This window comes from Pongo pygmaeus, chromosome 18 (assembly GCF_028885625.2).
Source record: "Pongo pygmaeus isolate AG05252 chromosome 18, NHGRI_mPonPyg2-v2.0_pri, whole genome shotgun sequence".
Classification (NCBI taxonomy): domain Eukaryota; kingdom Metazoa; phylum Chordata; class Mammalia; order Primates; family Hominidae; genus Pongo; species Pongo pygmaeus.
In genome coordinates, this window is record NC_072391.2 from 55,220,122 (window position 1) to 55,234,359 (window position 14,238).

The 14,238-nt window shown below is 52.1% G+C and overlaps 1 pseudogene; it reads right to left on the minus strand.

Moving 5' to 3' along the window:
- Window positions 1-9,600: 9,600 nt before the first annotated feature.
- On the minus strand, window positions 9,601-10,523 carry LOC129015165 (TIMELESS-interacting protein-like; annotated as a pseudogene).
- Window positions 10,524-14,238: the final 3,715 nt, after the last annotated feature.

Here is a 14,238-nt window from a genome sequence, read left to right on the forward strand (position 1 = left end):
TGGGTGTCCAGCAGGCTCTGGGAAGGCGGTGGGCATCTGGGCAGATGTTCTGGTTTGGGATCTTTCCCCGGACCCAGCCACCTTCCACTCCCCTCCCTGCCTTAGGCATCATCCCTAAACAAGTCACCTCTAGACTGGCACACAGCTTCCAAAACCCCTCTTCCTGAGCCTCCCCAGACTGGCTCAGCCCAGGGAACGCTCAGCTCCATTTCCCACCCCAGTGACAGCGTTAGGGTTTACACCATAGAAGACTATGTGTATGCAGGAGCCTCAATATTAGAAGCTTCAAAATAGTTTAAAAGGCTTTTTTCTGGGTCACCCATTTTTACAACCATACACTGCAAAGGTAGATAGCCCTGCTGTGGCCACGCGAGGTGGTGAGGCCGGCCCACCTAGGGCGTGTTGGCCTGTGAGGCTGGTGTCGGGCGGGGGCAGCAACTGCCCAGCATCCTCTGACACAATCTGTGTGGTGCTGGCCGGTTGTTACATGGGCTTGCACCGAGTCTTGCACTGTCGCCAGGCTGGAGTGCAATGGAGCAATCTCGGCTCACTGCAACCTCCACCTCCCAGGTTCAAGCAATTCTTCTGCCTCAGCCTCCTGAGTAGCTGGAATTACAGGCACCTGCCACCACGTCTGGCTGATTTTTTTTTTTTTTTTTTTGGTATTTTTAGTAGAGATGGGGTTTCGCTCTGTTGGCCAGGCTGGTCTCGAACTCCTGACCTCGTGATCCGCCCGCCTCGGCCTCCCAAAATGCTGAGATTACAGGCGTGAGCCACCGCACCTGGCCCTGGGGCACCACTGTTCTTGCCACTTCCTGCTGGCCCAGCATCCCCCCGACCCCTAGTGGTGCTGGGTTGGCCTCCAGCCAGACCAACCGGGGGGCTGGTTTCAGGTACCTAGGTTTACACGATAGAAGACGGTGTATGCAGGAGCCTCAACATTAGAAGTTTCAAAATAGTCTAAAAGGAGTTTTTCTGGGTCACCCATTTTTACAACCATACACCATAAATGTAGGTGGACCTGCTGTGGCCGTGTGAGGCAGTGAGGCTGGCCCACCTGGGGCGTGCTGGCCCGTGAGGCCCGTGTCAGGCGCAGGCACTAATGTCCTGGCGGTCCTCTGACACCCTCTGTGTGGCGCTGGTTGGAAGTTATGGGCTTGCTGTTGAGAGGCTGCGTGCCCCTGGGCAAATATACATTATTACCCGTGGTGTTTATACTGGGAGGAGCGGGCAGAGATGGGGGCTGGGGAAGGCCTGAGTCCTTCTGAGCAGCCCGTGGAAATCCATGAATCCGAACAGGGATCCATGCCCAGGGGCAGGGAGGGATGTCCGAAAACCTCAGCTTCTCCCCGCAGCTGAGCCCCCCATTTAAGGAGGGCAGGGAAATGGCAGTGGGGCTTAGGGACGTCGGAGGAGAGAGAGGAAGAGGGGTGTGTCTGTGCTGATAGCCCCTCCAGGAGCCAATCTGCCTGGGAGTAGGAAGAGAGAAAAACAGCCCATTCCTGGACCACCAGGCAGGGGGCTGGAGCCCCAGCTCTGGCCGGATGTGTTTTGCAACCTTAAGCACTAGGCCTGGGGCCTCGGGCTCACCAAATGAATGACAAAGGGTTGGACCAGGTGACTTGATAGGATTCTTTGGCCTGGAACAACCTACTGAACATCCCTGAGGCAAGGAAGGGCCTCAGGTCCTATAGGCAGAGGAGGAGCAGCTAGTTGCCCCGGGGACAGGAACTGAGTCCCAGAGCCTGGAGGGAGAATGAGGTGGCCAAGCCTCGGTGTGACGTGGGGCAGCAGCACAGGGTTGGGGGAGATGCCCTGAAGTGAGGCAGACCTGGGTTCTGGTCTCAAGTCAGCTACTTGCCAGCTGCAAGCCACTTTACACCCCTGAGCCTTGGGCTCCCCACGTGGGATGCGGGGACAATAGCAGCACCTGCCTCAAAGGTTGCTATGAGCGCAATTGGTAGCTAAGAGAACCGAGACATGTTCCTGCCCCTTTCCACGTTGGCTTCTCTGTGACACATCAGCCCTAGGGAAAGCAGGGCCAGTGCCACCCCACATGCAGGTGGCAAAACTGAGGCTCCAGGGGGTCGATTCAGGCCGGTTTCTTTCCCCCTTTATGCACCCTGCTTCTCTCCAGCAGCCACTACAGGTGATGGCCACGCTACTCCCATGTCCTCACATGCACCTGGGTTACGTCAGCGGCAGCCATGCGTGCACATGCACACTCAAACACACACGCACACTCACATTCAAACACATGTACACACACTCACACTCAAACACACACGCACACTCACACTGAAACACGTACACACACTCAAACACACGCACACTCACACTCAAACACACGTACACTCACACTCAAACACACACGCACATTCATTCAAACACATGTACATACAAACACACAAGCACACTCACACTCAAACACACACGCACACACTCAAACACATGCACACTCACACTAGAACACACATTGACACACATGCACTCACACTCGAACACACACATTCACACTCAAACACACACTCAAACACATGCATACGCACACTCGAACACACATTCAAACACATGCACACTCACATTCAAACACACGCACATGCATGCTGTAACACATTCACTCACCCACATGCACCCTCACATTTGAACACAAACACACTTGAACACACACATGCACACTCACACTCTAACACATTCACACACAATCACACTTCAACACACTCGCACACATGCACACTCACACACATGCACTCACTCAAACATGCACACTCACACTCGAACACGTGCACATGCATACTCACTCTAACACACATTCACAAACACACACGTATCCTCGCATTTGAACACACGCACACACTCGAACACATACACTCTAACATTCACACACATGCACAATCACACTTGAACACACACGTGCACACTCGAACACACGTGCACACTCACACTCAAACACAAATGCATGCACTCACACACATGCATACTCAAACACACATGCACACTCACATGAACACATGCACATACTCGAACACATGTACACTCACTCTAACACATATGCATCCTCATTCGAACACACGTACACACAAACATGTTCACACATGCATGCTCATACTAACAGTCACACCCATGCACACACTCGCAACTGCACACACAAACTACACTGCCCGTGCACACACAAACATGCTCACATATGCACATTCTCACACATCCACGCACACATGCACACACAATCATGCACTCACACACCACACACACATTCACTCACATACAAACACACATTCACGCACACACATTTACTCTGACGCATGCACACACACTCATACACTCTCAAACACACATACTCACACATTCACACACACACACTTTCATGCACTTGCACACATACACCCTCACGCACCCCTGCCCCGCCTGCAGGCGCCTGGGGTTGGGCAATGCTAAGGATGGGAGGTGGGAGCAGAGCATGGTTTTTCCAGCTGCTGGGCTCCTTCTGCCAGAAAGTGAGGGAGGAAGAAATGGAGGCAGCGGTGGGAGGGGGAAGGGTGGGAGTGGGGTGGAGTAGGGGAGGTGGCACTGGCTGGCTGTTCTGTGGAAGGATCACTTTTTCCCTGGAAACACTCTGCGGGCTCCAGCCCTCCACCCCTCTCCTCCAGCTGCCTTTTCCTGCCTTTCCTGGAACAAAGGCTGGGGGTGGGGAGGAGGAGGCCCCAGGGCCCACCTTGACATGGACACGCAGCGACATCGCCAGCCAGCCTTGGGCTACAGAGCCCCCACCCTGCCCTGTCATTGAACCCAGGCCATTAACCACAACTGTGCCTTATGGAGGGAAACTGAGGCACAGAGCAGAAAACCCATCTTCCCCATGGGGTTCCATCAACCCCGAGAAACACCATGCACCCTGTGCCCTTTGAGAGGTCATGGTGGCCAGTCCCTTGCCTCGGGTAGGGCCAGGGCTCCTAGGAGGAGGCCCTTCCCTGTGGGACTGTTCTGCTGCTTATTTTATTTTATTTTTGTAGAGACAGGATCTCATTATGTTGCCCAGGCTGGTCTTAAACTCACGGGCTTAAGCAATCCTCCTGCCTCAACCTCCCAAAGTGCCAGGATGAGTGTGAGTACAGGCGTGAGCCACGGCACCCAGCCCATGCTCTGCTGTTTAATCGAGAAGTTCCTGCTGTGTCCAACCAGGTCTCCTGGCTGTGGCTCATCCCCACTTTCTCTTCTGCAAGGTGGGAAACAGACCCGCAGGAGGCCTGTCCCAGCCGCCCTCCCTGGCCTGTGAGCCTGGTTCGTACGTGCGGGACAGGGCAGTGGGAGAACTGGGGAGAAGGCCCCTGCCTTGTGCTCTGCCTGGCTCTAGCCTAGGCTTTCTCATCCCTTCTTCCTCTCCCTCCCCTCCTGCTTCCTCTAGCTCCTTTCCTCTTCCATGTTCTCTCCGTTGCTTTCTCCTCTTCTGTCCTCGCTCTCTCTCCTCTGTCTAGGGCTTTCACTTTTTTTTTTTTTTTTTTTTTTTGAGACGGAGTCTCACTCTGTTGCCCAGGCTGGAGTGCAGTGGCACCATCTCGGCTCACTGCGAGCTCTGCCTCCCGGGTTCATGCCATTCTCCTGCCTCAGCCTCCGGAGTAGCTGGGACTACAGGCGCCCGCCACCACACCCGGCTAATTTTTTATATGTTTAGTAGAGACGGGGTTTCACCGTGTTAGCCAGGATGGTCTTGATCTCCTGACCTCGTGATCTGTCCGCCTCAGCCTCCCAAAGTGCTGGGATTACAGGCGTGAGCCACTGCGCCCGGCCATTAATATTTAATATACATGTACATCTTAAAACTTCACCCAGGCTACTCTGGGCGCACTGTCCATGGGTTAACCCTGCTCTGCAAGGAGAAGTAAAAACCAAAACACTGGGCACAGTCCCTCATGCCTGTAATCCCAGCACTTTGGGAGACCGAGGTGGGTGGCTCACCTGAGGTCAGGAGTTTGAGACTAGCCTGGCCAACATGGCAAAACCACGTGTCCACTAAAAATACAAAAATTAGCTGGGAGTGCGCATTGCCAAGACAATCCTAAGCCAAAAGAACAAAGCTGGAGGCATCACGCTACCTGACTTCAAACTATACTACAAGGCTACAGTAACCAAAACAGCATGATACTGGTACCAAAACAGAGATATAGACCAGTGGAACAGAACAGAGTCCTCAGAAATAATACCACACATCTACAACCATCTGATCGTTGACAAACCTGACAAAAACAAGCAATGGGGAAAGGATCCCTATTTAAAAAATGGTGCTGGGAGAACTGGCTAGCCATATGTAGAAAGCTGAAACTGGATCCTGTCCTTAGACTTTATACAAAAATTAATTCAAGATGGATTAAAGACTTAAATGTTAGACCTAAAACCATAAAAACCCTAGAAGAAAATCTAGGCAATACCATTCAGGACATAGGCATGGGCAAGGACTTCATGTCTAAAACACCAAAAGCAATGGTAACAAAAGCCAAAATTGATAAATGGGATCTAATTAAACTAAAGAGCTTCTGCACAGCAAAAGAAACTACCATCAGAGTGAACAGGCAACCTACGGAATGGGAGAAAATTTTTGCAATCTACCCATCTGACAAAGGGCTAATATCCAGAATCTACAAAGAATTTAAACAAATTTACAAGAAAAAATCAAACAACCCCATCAAAAAGTGGGTGAAGGATATGAACAGACACTTCTCAAAAGAAGACATTTATGAAGCCAACAGACATAGGAAAAAAGGCTCATCATCACTGGCCATCAGAGAAATGCAAATCAAAACCACAATGAGATACCGTCTCACACCAGTTAGAATGGCGATCATTAAAAAGTCAGGAAACAACAGATGCTGGAGAGGATGTGGAGAAATAGGAACACTTTTACACTGTTGGTGGGACTGTAAACTAGTTCAACCATTGTGGAAGTCGGTGTGGTGATTCCTCAGGGATCTAGAACTAGAAATACCATTTGACCCAGCCACCCCATTACTGGGTATATACCCAAAGGATCATAAATCATGCTGCTATAAAGACACATGCACACATATGTTTATTGCGGCACTATTCACAATAGCAAAGACTTGGAACCAACCCAAATGTCCATCAATGGTAGACTGGATGAAGAAAATGTGGCACATATACACCATGGAATACTATGCAGCCATAAAAAAAGATGAGTTCATGTCCTTTGTAGGGACAGGGATGAACCTGGAAACCATCATTTTGAGCAAACTATCACAAGGACAGAAAACCAAACACTGCATGTTCTCACTCATAGGTGGGAACTGAACAATGAGAACACTTGGACACAGGATGGGGAACATTACACACCGGGGCCTGTCATGGGGTTGGGTAGTGGGGAGGGATAGCATTAGGAGATATACCTAATGTAAATGACGAGTTAATGTGTGCAGCACACCAACATGGGACACGTATACATATGTAACAAACCTGCACGTTGTGCACATGTACCCTAGAACTTAAAGTATAATAAAAAAATAATAATCCCTCTCCCTCTCCCTCTCCCTCTCCTTCTTCGGTCTCCCTCTCCTTCTTTTTTCGGTCTCCCTCTCCTTCTTTTTTCAGTCTCCCTCTGTTGCTGAAGCTGGACTGTACTGCAGTGATCTCGGCTGGCTGCAACCTCCCTGCCTCGCGCTCCTGTGATTCTCCTGCCTCGGCCTGCTGAGCGCCTGGGATTGCAGGCGCGCGCCGCCACGCCTGAATGGTTTTTGTATTTTTGGTGGAGACGGGGTTTCGCCATGTTGACCGGGCTGGTCTCCAGCTCCTGGGCTCGAGTGATCTGCCCGCCTCAGCCTCCCGAGGTGCTGGGATTGCAGAGGGAGTCTCGCTCACTCAATGCTCAATGTTGCTCAGGCTGGAGTGCAGTGGCGAGATCTCGGCTCGCTACAACCTCCACCTCCCAGCCGCCTGCCTTGGCCTCCTAAAGTGCTAAGATTACAGCCTCTGCCCTGCCCTCACCCCGTCTAGGAAGTGAGGAGCGTCTCTGCCTGGCCGCCCATTGTCTGGGATGTGAGGAGCCCCTCTGCCCAGCTGCCCCGTCTGGGAAGTGAGGAGCGCCTCTGCCCGGCCGCCATCCCGTATAGGAAGTGAGGAGCGTCTCTGCCCGGCCACCCATCATCTGGGATGTGAGGAGCGCCTCTGCCCGGCCGCCCCGTCTGGGAGATGAGGAGCGCCTCTGCCTGGCCGCCCCGTCTGGGAAGTGAGGAGTGCCTCTGCCCGGCCGCCACCCCGTCTGGGAGGAAGTGAGGAGCACCTCTGCCTGGCTGCCCCATCTGGGAGATGAGGAGCACCTCTGCCTGGCCGCCCCGTCTGGGAGGTGAGGAGCGCCTCTGCCTGGCTGCCACCCCCTCTGGGAGGAAGTGAGGAGCGCCTCTGCCCGGCAGCCTCCTCTGGGAGGAGAGGAGTGCCTCTGCCCGGCCGCCACCCCGTCTGGGAAGTGAGGAGCGCCTCTGGCTGGCCACCCCATCTGGGAGGTGAGGAGCGCCTCTGCCCGGCTGCCCATCGTCTGGGAAGTGAGGAGCACCTCTGCCCGGCCACCCCGTCTGGGAGGTGAGGAGCGCCTCTGCCCGGCCGCCACCCCGTCTGGGAAGTGAGGAGCGCCTCTGCCTGGCCACCCCGTCTGGGAGGTGAGGAGCGCTTCTGCCTGGCCGCCCCCTCTGGGAAGTGAGGAGCGCCTCTGCCCGGCCGCCCCGTCTGGGAGGAGAGGAGTGCCTCTACCCAGCCGCCCATCGTCTGGGATGTGAGGAGCGCCTCTGCCCGGCCGCCCTGTCTGGGAGGTGAGGAGCGCCTCTGCCTGGCCGCCCCCTCTGGGAGGTGAGGAGCGTCTCTGCCCCGCGGCCATCTGGGAAGTGAGGAGCGCCTCTGCCCGGCCGCTCTGTCTGGGAGGTAAGGAGTGCCTCTGCCCGGCCGCCCTGTCTGGGAGGTGTACCCAACAGCTCGGAAGAGACAGCGACCATCGGGAGCGGGCCATGAGGACAATGGCGGTTTTGTTGAAAAGAAGGGGGGGAAGTGTGGGGAAAGAAAGGAGAGATCAGATTGTTGCTGTGTCTGTGTAGAAAGAGGTGAGCATAGGAGACTCCATTTTGTCCTGACTAGGAGAAATTCTTCTGCCTTGGGATGCTGTTGATCTATGGCCTTTCCCCCAGCCCTGTGCTCTCTGAAACATGTGCTGTGTCAACTCAGGGTTAAATGGATTAAGGGCGGTGCAAGATGTGCTTTGTTAAACACATGCTTGAAGGCAGCATGCTCTTTAAGAGTCATCACCACTCCCTAATCTCAAGTACCCAGGGGCACAAACACTGCAGAAGGCCGCAGGGACCTCTGCCTAGGAAAACCAGAGACCTTTGTTCATGTGTTTATCTCCTGACCTTCTCTCCACGATTATCCTATGACCCTGCCATATCCCCCTCTCCGAGAAACACCCAAGAATCATCAATAAATACTTCATAATAATAATAATAATAATACAAAAAAAAAGTAGCTGGGCGTGGTGGCTCGTGCCTATAATCCCAGCTACTCGAGAAGCTGAGGCAGGAGAATTGCTTCAACCCAGAGGCAGAGGTTGCAGTGAGCCGAGATTTCACCACTGCACTCAAGCCTGGGCAACAGAGTGAGACTCCATCTAAACAAACAAACAAAACCTCCAACTTAGTGAAAACAAGGCATTCAATGATAGATCATCAGCAGAAATTGCTTATTACCTACTAATCATTTTATTTTTATTTTATTTTATTTTTTTGAGGCGGGGACAGAATCTCGCTCTGTCACCCAGGCTGGAGTGCAGTGGCGCGATCTCAGCTCACTACAAGCTCTGCCTCCCGGGTTCACGCCATTCTCCTGCCTCAGCCTCCTGAATAGCTGGGGCTAGCAGCACCCGCCACCGCACCTGCCACCGCGCCCAGCTAGTTTTTTGTATTTTTAGTAGAGACCAGATTTCACCATGTTAGCCAGGATGGTCTTGATCTCCTAATCTAGTGATCCGCCCGCCTTGGCCTCCCAAAGTGCTGGGACTACAGGCGTGATCCACCGCGCCCAGCCCTAATCATTTTATAAAGTCATATCTATATAAAAACAAACACTAAAGAGAATAAATAGATCTAACTAAAGTGACAAGAATAATTATAAATAAATACCAGATTTTAAACAAGAATCTGTAAAAGTTTTACTACCTAAAGATTTTTGCTCAAAGAAGAAAAAAATATGGCCAGGCACGGTAGCTCATGCCTGTAATCCCAGCACTTTGGGAGGCTGAGGCAGGTGGATCACCTGAGGTCAGGATTTTGAGACCAGCCTGGCCAACATAGTGAAACCCCATCTCTATTAAAAATACAAAAAATTAGCCAGGCGTGGTGGCAGACGCCTGTAATCCTAGCTACTCAGGAGACTGATGCAGGAGAATCGCTTGAACCAGGGAGGTGGAGGCTGCAGTGAGCAGAGATGGTACCATTTCACTCCAGCCTGGGTAACAAGAGCGAAACTCCATCTCAAAAAAACAAACAAACAAACAAACAAAAAAAACCATAGTAACACCAAGCTTGCAGGATGGTGAGCTAACAGATACATTTTATCTTAATGGAAACTCATGTAGCATTCAGTAACATTTCTGGATGAAGCTTCAAGTTACTGTTGCACATTTGTGAAAGACTGATCCAGCAGTGTGTCCTCTAATTTTAATTCCTCCTCTTCATTTAAAGTATTAGCAGGAGCATCATTACGTGGATTGTCTAGCATGTCTTCCCTTAATACAATTGACTCCTCCTTTTGATCCTCATCAAGTATTAACCTCAACTGTCTATGCCCTGGGTGCATTCATTAACGTATCATTTCCTAGGGACTATTACTTAGCAGCTTTGCCTGCCTTCTTTCTAAGGCCAGTTGTTTATTTCTCTCAATTTTTTGTTGTCGCTCTTCTGTTAGGCTTCTACTTGACTCAGAAGCAACTATCTCACTTTCAGAAGAGTTTGTCAGAAAGGGATCTAATTCAGTAGCGGTCACATCATGTCCATTATTTTCCACAACTTCATCATTATTGCTAATAAAATCTTCAGGTAAAATAGGGAGATCAAGTTGAATTTGTTTTAAACAAGCCTGAACTTCCTTTTCATTTCCCAGATATTCAACTCTGTCAATAAAATCCTCAAACTGCAGTTTAGGGAAGAGCCTGTGTGCCCAGTGCTCCATGTGTCTGATTAGAGTCTTCAAATCTTCAGCCTCATGACCTTTACCTTTGAATTTTGCCTTATCAAATACATGCCTTAAGGCTGGAAGTCCTCTCTCTGAAATTAATCTCTGAGCATCCAGCTTGGGTATACTTCTTTTAACTGTTCTCTTTGGAGGTACGGGACTCTGCTTCCTGACTCTTCATCAGGTTCAGCCCCTTCATCATCTTGTCTCTCTGGAGAGATTGGAGGTGGGAAAGGAGGAAAAGTTTCATCTTCTACACGCTCATAATCAGGTAGGTCAATCATGCCATTCTCCTGTGGTTCTAGCATCTTTTCCTCTCACGCAGAAAGCAGGGGCCACGCGCAGAGCTCCAGCACTTTTCCCTTTGGTTTTTTTTTTTTTTTTTTTTTTTTTTGAGACAGAGTCTTGCATCTCACTCTGTCGCCCAGGCTGGAGTGCAATGGCGCGATCTTGGCTCACTGCAACCTCCGCCTTCCAGGTTCAAGCGATTTTCCTGCCTCAGCCTCCTGAGTAGCTGGAACTACAGACTCCCGCTACCACACCCAGCTAATTTTTGTATTTTTAGTAGAGACAGGGTTTCACCACATCGGCCAGGCTGGTCTCAAACCCCTGACCTTGTGATCTGCCCGCTTTTGCCTCCCAAAGTGCTGGGATTACAGGTGTGAGCCATCGCGCCTGGCCTCACTTTCCTTCACTTTTTCCATTGCTTTTTTTTTTTTTTTTTTTTTTGAGACAGAATCTTGCTCTGCTGCCCAGGCTGGAGTGTAATGGCACAATCTCGGCTCACTGCAACCTCCGCCTCCCAGGTTCAGGTGATTCTCCTGCCTCAGCCTTCCAAGTAGCTGGGATTACAGGTGTGCGCCACCATGCCCAGCTAAGTTTTGTAGTTTTAGTAGAGATGAGGTTTCATTATGTTGGGCAGGCTGGTCTCAAACTCCTGACCTCGTGATCTGCGCACCTCAGCCTCCCAAAGTGCTGGGATTACAGACGTGAGCCACTGTGCCCAACCTCTCCTTTTCTTTCTTGCTCTCTTCTCTCTTCTCTTTCTCTCTCTCTCCTTTCCTCCATCTCCCCTTACTTTTCCTCCTCCTTTCCTCCCACCCTCGTCCCACTCTCTCCCCAGGCTCTCCAGTACTCCTAGCCTCATACTCATCCTGTGGGCATCTCCCCAAGTTGTTCCACCAGCTCCTTAGACTGCCCCCCAGCCACCCTGCTCCTCCCCAAGTGCTCCCAGCCCCATTGGTGTCTCCTCCAGCCCCCTCCGTTGCTCAAGTCAGAACCCAGGGTTCATCCTGAGCTGGTCAGTTGACTCAACCCTTGGACCCATTACTGGCCAGGCTCATCCACCTCCTCACCTTCCCCAGGTCTCAGCTGACTGCTTTCTTCCTGCCCCTGCTCCTGGCTCCCATCTTCCCCAAAAATCACCTCCTAAGGGCCGACATGGGACCTTGGGTGAGGGCCTGGTGCTTTCTGGATAAAGCCCCTGCTCTGGACCAAGACCTGTTGGTCCCTCCCCACCCAGCCAAGCATCCTCATCACTCCCGCATGTCTGTGGTAGGGCCTGGCCTCCCCAGGGCCTCTGCACATGCTGCCTGCTCTGCCTGGGAAGCCCTGTCCCTCCTCTCACCCCTGTCATAGGCACACACTCTGTCCCAGGCAACTCGGCGGACCATGAGCTTCCCCTCTCAATAGCCACTGGGTTGTCCCTCTGTGCTCCCCGTTTCCTGCCCGCTTCCCTCCAAGGGCAGGTCCCTGTCCAGCATAGAATGTCACACTGCAGTGTGAGGGACTTGGCCCAGGTTAGAAGTAAGAAATCCAAGTAAAGGCCAGGCTCAGTGACTCATGCCTGTAACCTCAGTGCTTTGGGAGGCTGAGGCAGGAAGATCACTTGAAGCCAGGAGTTCGGGTCCAGCCTGGGCAACATAGCAAGCCTCATCCCTACCAAAAAGAAAAAAGAAAAAAAAAATTAACTGTGTGCGCTGGTGCACACCTGTAGTCCCAGCTTCTCGGGAGGGTGAGGTAGAAGGATCACTTGAGCCCAGGAGGTGGCAGTTGCAGTAAGCTATGATCATTGTACTCCAGCCTGGGCAACAGAGAGAGACCCTGTTTCTAAAAATAAGTAAATAAATAATAATTTAAAAATCCAGGTAAAGACTGGCCAGGAGGAATCCCTAACAGAGCCAAGAAGAGGCCACCAATGTGGAACCCCAGAAGAGCAGAGCTGGGGAGGTCTCTGACATTACAAGCCCAGCCCCTTCACACCCCAGCTGGGGAGGCTTATCTCCTATCCCAGGATCCTAGGCAGGCACCCCTAGACCCACGGGTGCTGGGCTATTTGCTGTGGGGCACTCCCTGAGGCGGAAGCGCCGCTGCTGTTTGGGCCACCCCGCAGGCAGTCCGAGGCTGGTAGCCTGTAGTCTCCACCGTTGTCTGGACCATCTTGCCCATACACTGAAAGAGAAGGACGATAATCTCCCTGCATTCGGCCCCTGCCAGAAGGAGCCGGTGCTGCAGAAGAGAAAGGGGGTCTTTATGCCCACAGGCAGAAGGGCACCACTCCCCTCCTGGTCCCCCCAGGATGACCTCTGGTGAAAGGACTCTTTGTAAGGCTCCCCAAGTCTGGCCAGGGCTGACACAGAGCCCTCCCCAAGTTGGGGGTGGTGGCAGACAGCTGGGGGGGCTCTGTCCGGGTGAGGTCACAGGCCATGGCTGGGGAGGCCTCTGAGCCTTAAGACCTGAGGAAGAGGCCATCTGACGGCAGGAAATGAGAGAGGACATGCCCCCCACAGCATGTAGTAGTGGGGTTAGACTTGCTGTGCCTGGGTCCAAACCAGCCCTGGTCTCTCAGCAGCTACTGCAGAGTGAGTTCCTTATGGAACTGGTCACACAGGAGGCGATGCCCACCCCACCTCCTTCTCACCTACGCTTCCCTCACCACTGTGTTTCGTTGTTTGTTTGTTTTTCTAAAGATGGGGTCTCGCTATGTTGCCCAGGCTGGTCTTGAACTCCTGAGCTCAACCAATCCTCCCACCTCAGCCTCCCAAAGTGCTGGGATTACAGGCATGAGCCACCACGTTCGTCCATGCTGTTTGTTTTTGCTTTTGTTTTTGTTTTTAAGAGACAGAGTCTTACTGGAGTGCAGTGGCACAATCACAGCTCACTGCAGCCTCGAATTCCCGGGCTCAAGTGATCCTCCCACCTCAGCCTCCTGAGTAGCAGGGACTACAGGCAAGTGCCACTGCAATGGACTTTTTCTCTGTTTCTTGAATCAGCTGGCACATGCCCACCCCCAGCGACTTTGCAAATGCTGTTTTTTCTACTTAGAATGCTATTCTCTGAGATGTTGGAGTTGCTCATTACCTTCTCAAACGGGCCTGCTCATCCCACTCCCCATCCGATGCCCCCTGCTGGCTCTTTCCATTGCCCTATCACCTTCCAGCCTACCATATCATAGATCATGCCTAGCCTCTCATCCCCCATCTAGAAGTTCAATGAGGGAAATTCCATTCACTTATTTCATGTCCCAGGGCCTGACATCCAGTGGGTTCCCAGTGAACATTTGTCTGAATTAACAAATAGATCATGTCATTTAATTAATCCTTTCTCCCACCCCGAGATGGAGGCACAATGATTCATTTACAGACAAAGGCTCTGGGAACTGAAGGATGTTTCCCAAGTTACACAGTGAGAAAGAGCTAGAATTGGGATTCAGATTTGGGGCTGTCTTCCCCCCCACCCCACATGGCTTTCACCAATGTGCTTCCTACCTCTCTGGTGACAGCCAGGACACACACCACGCCCCCCTGCCTGGCTAGGCTCCAAAGATAGAAGGGCTCGTCCCTTAAGGAATGTTCCCAAGGGTACCTATCAGAGGCAGCTCTGAAGTTCAGGACCACCCAATCCCTCCCTTGCAGGGTGAAAGGATCCCAACCCCAGGTCCTCAGGCAGAGCCCAACCTACAACCTTCCCTTCCTAGGAGAACAGGAGAGCAGCCGCATCCCTCCCCATCCTCACCCCTGCAAG